Source organism: Bison bison, unplaced genomic scaffold, assembly GCF_000754665.1.
Source record: "Bison bison bison isolate TAMUID 2011002044 unplaced genomic scaffold, Bison_UMD1.0 scf7180017864381, whole genome shotgun sequence".
Classification (NCBI taxonomy): domain Eukaryota; kingdom Metazoa; phylum Chordata; class Mammalia; order Artiodactyla; family Bovidae; genus Bison; species Bison bison.
In genome coordinates, this window is record NW_011494953.1 from 498815 (window position 1) to 504343 (window position 5529).

The following is a 5529-nucleotide window of genomic DNA, read 5'->3' on the forward strand; positions in this document are numbered from 1 at the left end:
ATTGCTTATTTGATACCTGATCTTTGATGTTCAGACTGCCTGCTCCCTTTGCTGTAAATTTGTATGCAGCCTGACTCCCACTCCATGTTCCAAGGGGAACACTTTTCTCAGCTACTGAGATGCTGTCTCCTGGGCTTGGAGTCCTAAACTTTCCCACCAAATAAAAGTCTCCTTTCAGGTTGTGACTATATTTTTTAGTTGACAGTATAAAATTTCAGTCCTGAAAGGTATCAGTTCTAGAGATCTGCTTGCAACATCAAGCCTGTGTAACAACACTGTATTATACACTTAAAATACTGTTAAGAGAATACACCTCATATTAGGTGTTCCTAACACAATAAAACTTTAAAAAAAAGTAAATTGATACAGCTACTATGGAGAACAGTACGGAGATTCATTTAAAAACTAGGAGTAAAACTACCAAATGGCCCAGTAGTTGCCCTGAGAAAACCGTGATTCAAAAGGTCATGTGTACCTAGTGTTCATTGCAGCGCTATTTACAATAGCCAGGACATGGAAGCAACCTAGATGTCAGTCAACAGAGGAGTGGAAGAAGGTGTTGTTGCACATACATATAATGAAAAATAACTCAACCAATAAAAAGGAACGAATCTGAGTCAATTGAACTGAGGTGGACAAATCTAGAGCCTTTTATCCACAGTGAGGTAATTCAGGAAGAGGAAAAAAAATATTGTATATTAACAGATATGTATGGAATCTAGAAAAATAGCCCTGATGGACCTCTTTCAAGGGCAGGAATAGAAATGTCGATGTAGAAAACAAACTTGTGTGCACATGAGGGAAGGAGAGGGTGGAACAAATTGAGAGAGTAGTACTGATATACAGGCATTGCCGTGTGTAGATTAGATGACGATGCAAAGTTGTTTTATAGCTCAGGGAGTTCAGCCTGGTGCTCTGTGACAACCTAGAGGGGAGGGATAGGGGGCAGTGGGGTGGAAGTAAGGCTCACAGTGGAGGAGATATATGTGTACTTAGAGCTGATCCACATTGTTGCATGGTAGAAACCCACAGAACATAGTAAAGCAATTCTCTTCCAATTAAAAATAAATTTAAAAATTATATATGTCAGCTCTAAAGGCTAGAAAAACTGATAATTATGAATAACTATTCAAAATAACTGATCAATAATGTCAAAGATGCTCTAGATCTTATAAAGAATCACATTGTGTAGACTGTTTCCCTCGCTAAGACCCCTGCCTGCTCCTCTCTTTCTTCTAGCTGTATCACTGCTAGGTAGAAGGTCAGTTGGAAGGCACTTGAAGAATCCACATCTTTTTACTAATAACAGAGGTCTTCCTTCTCCACTGCCTGAGGGAAGATTTCAAGCATGTGCTCTTGCCTGAAAGGAGACCGTGTAGCATCTGCTCTGTTTCTATCTTGACTGGACTGATGTAGTTCAGAAAAAGATCAGTGGCATAACCTGGGTGTTTGAAGAGGTAGGAACTTCTTTAGACTGAGTCCTGCTCCTGATCTCTTTCTCAGTCTCTCAGAGAACCAAGATGAGGACCGCTGTTCCTGCCCAGTCCTCTGAGATTGCACAATGCAGTAACGAGGATCACCATTAAGAAATAGACGCCCTTCAGGAATCCTGGAAGGAACAGCAATGTCTTGGGATGGATTAGGTGCTTTCACAACATTCTTTTCATGATGAAGTCTTAGGAACTAGGTGGTACCTGCTGGAGTAAGAGAATTATCTAGGGAATATGTGACTTAGTTTTACCAACATAATTTTATATTTGCTTATCTTTCTCCATGAATTACTAATAGATTTCAATATATTTTTACCAATAAATTCTGTGGGTTGTCACTTACGCTTGGTAAATTGAAGGAGGATTAGTTTTTCTTAAGAAAAAGTGCCTAATGAGGTTGCGGACTTAGAAAGAGGGATAATTAGTTCTTGATAACAGAGAAAGTGACTCAAGGACAAACGGTCCTCATTCTTTCCAAATAATGGATATTTTTTCATATAATGGATGTTTTCCATTTTACAAATGGGCATTTGTACCAAACCGAATCTCTGAATCCCTTGAAAATCGTGTAATATCTACATGAGAGTTTGCTAGATTTATCTCAGAAACTAGTAACAGTGGTTATCTAGGAAAGAAGCTGAGTGTTGGGGAATGAGTAGAAGAGAGGCTAAGTAAGCCATGAGGTAGAAAAGAAATCATCAGCAAATATACATGCTTAAAGAGTTATGGAGCACTGCCTCTAAAATTCCAAAGGAAAATGTTTTTTGAACCTACAATGTTGCATGTAGCCAAACTATTAATCAATTATGAATAAAATAATATAATTTCCACAAATATATTTTCTGATAGCTTCTTGAGGTTTTGCTCCTACAAAACAAAGGTTAAAACTCAAATTGAGAAAGACCCAAAATGCAAAAAAAAAAAAAAGACTATGGACATAATTGAGAGTAATAAGAGAATGAAAGCCCTAGGGTGACAAGTGTTGGGGAAACCTACAGATCATCATGATTCTACTGAGACACTTTGTCAAGGATACCAGAAATTATATTTCCAGTTGGAAACTCTATTTAATATAAGGACAGAAAGAATGACAGGCCAGTTAATTTAAAGATATACAGTAGTCAATACTGTGGTGGTAATTGATTATCACTCTACTCTCTGGAAAGGAAAAAATTGTATGTGTAGACATTGAATTCACAGCATAAAACTACACAAACTACATATTCATTACACTGAACTCTTAAAAAATTTATTTTTAGTTGGAGGGCAATTGCTTTACAATGTTGTACTGGCTTCATACAGTAACATCAATCAGCCACAGGTAAACATACGTCTCCTCCCTCTTTGACCTCCCTGCCCCCTCCCACGCCGTCCCATCTCTCTAGGTTGTCACGGAGCACCAGATTGCATTCCTTGTGTCATACAGCAAATTCCCACTTTCTTTCTATTTTAGGGATGGCAATGTAGGTTTCCATGTTCCTCTCTCAATTCATCCCATCCTCTCTTTTCCCCACTGTGACAAGTCTGTTCTCTACGTCTGCATCTCTCTTGCTACCTTGCAACTAGGTTCATCAATGTCATTTTTCTAGATTCCATATATATGCAGCAATATATGATATTTGTTTTTCTCTTTCAGACTTGCTTCACTCTGTATAACAGGCTCTAGGCTCATCCACCTCATAGGATTGACTTAAATTTGTTCCTTTCAATGTTGAGTAATATTTCATTGTATACATGTACCTCAACTTCCTTATCCATTCATCTATGTTGCTTCCATGTCCTGACTATTTTCAATATTGCTGTGATGCATATTGGGATACATGTACCTTTTCAGTTATGGTTTCCTCAGAGTATGTGCCCAGTAGTGGGATTGCTGGGTCATTTGGTAGTTTTATTCCCTAGTTTCTTACGGAATCTCGATACTGTTCTCCATAATGACTGTATCAGGTTACTTTCCCACCAATAGTGCAAGAAGTTTCCCTTTTCCCTTTTCTCTTTGAAGGCTGAGCTCTGAAGAATTGATGCTTTTGAACTGTGGTGTTGGAGAAGACTCTTGAGAGTCCCGTGGACTGCAAGGAGATCCAACCACTCAAACCCAAAAGAAATCAACCCTGAACATTCACTGGAAGGACTGATGCTGAAGCTGAAACTCCAATACTTTGGCCACCTGAGGCAAAGAGCCAACTCAATGGGAAAGACCCTGATGCTGGGAAAGATTGAAGGCAGGAGGAGAAGGGGGCAACAGAAGATGAGATAGCATCTTGGATAGCATCACCTATTCAATGGACATGAGTTTCTGTAAACTGCAGACAATAGTGAAGGACTGAGAAGCCTGGCCTGGGGCAGTCCACTGAGTTGCAAAGTGTGGGACATCGCTTAATGACTGAACCACAACAATGTCAAAGAGTGTTCTTTCTATGTTTTCATCTAAGAGTTTTAGGGTTTATGGTCTTACATTTAGATCTTCAATCCATTTTGAGTTTATGGTGTTATCTTTGTGTGTCAGCTTCCTTGGTAGCTCAGATGGTAAAGTGTCTGCCTGCAATGTGGGACACCCAGGTTCAATCCCTGGGTTGGAAAAGGAAATGGCAACCCATTCCGGTACTCTTGCCTGGAAAATTCCCTGGATGGAGGAGCCTGGTAGGCTAGAGTCCATGGGGTAGCAAAGAGAGGGACATGACTGAGCGACTTCACTTTCACTTTTCACTTTCATTCATTGGAAAACAAATGGCAACCCACTCAGTTTTCTTGCCTGGAGAATCCCAGCGATGGGGGAGCCTGGTGGGCTGCCGTCTATGGGGTCGCACAAATCGGACATGACGCGAGTTCACTTTCTATGGTGTTAGGGAGTTTTCTAATTTCATTCTTTTACGTATAGCTGACCAGTTTTCCCAGTACCACTTATTGAAGTGTCTATCTCTTCTCCTATGTATATTCTTGCCTCCTTTGTCAAACATAAGGTGTCCATAGGTGCATGGCTTTATCTGGGCTTTCTATCTTGTTCCTTTGGTCTATATTTCCAGTTTTGTACCAGTACCATACTGGCTTGATGACTGTAGATTTGCAATACTACACATTTTTAAATTAATCTTAGTTATTAACATTTTAAATCACTTTCTCAAGTCCAGACAATCCACCAACAATTAATCAAGTCCGGATTTGTAGCGTTGTCCAACAATTGTCCCTCATAAGCTTGAAAGAACACACAACTTGCTGTGCCAGCAGACTGTAAATTCCCAAAAGAATGAGGAAGAGGAACAGGAAGAAGAGACAAAGAAGATAGAGGAGTGGGAAGAGCAAACAACTTAAGATGCCAAAGCAAAAATCTAATACAGGAAAGACATAGGCTAAATATGCTGCAAACTATAAGATTATCACAACTGTAATGAGAAAAGTACTGCTTCTTTAAGTGGCATAGGGGCCAAGGCATTAAATTCATAGATTAAAAAGTAACCACACTGACAAAGTATGCTCATGGGCTGAGCAGTTCTGATGCACTCCCAGTAACATCTGATCCTCATTGTGCTTTCTGTGTGCTGACACAGTTCTAAGTGCTTTATATATACGTATAAATGTAAGTCTCACAACTAACCTATAAAATGAGTACTATTATTATTCCTACTTTTAAAGTGAAGAAAATCAGACCTTAAAATGAGACACAGAGACCTTAAGCAAATTACCCAAGATAATTAACAGTTTTTACTTAGAGGAACCATGAAGTGAACTCAGGAAGGCTGGCTATAGGATCTGTGATCTCAGAAACATGATTGTGATCATTTCTAGTGGAGAAGGTATGAGATGCAATTTATTTAGGAAACGTGGGTCTTTTGAAGGGTTGGTAATGTTTTTTTCTTATCTTCATGTTTCTTGACAATAAAGAGATCAATCTATAATTACCCATTCATATAGCAAATGTTTATGAACTTTCTGATTATGTTGATCATGTTCTCCTAAAATCATACAAAATTTTATTTTTGGTTTCTTTTTTCTTGTTTTTCTTCAAGACAAAATTGGGGAGGGAATCATGTCAATAATATTA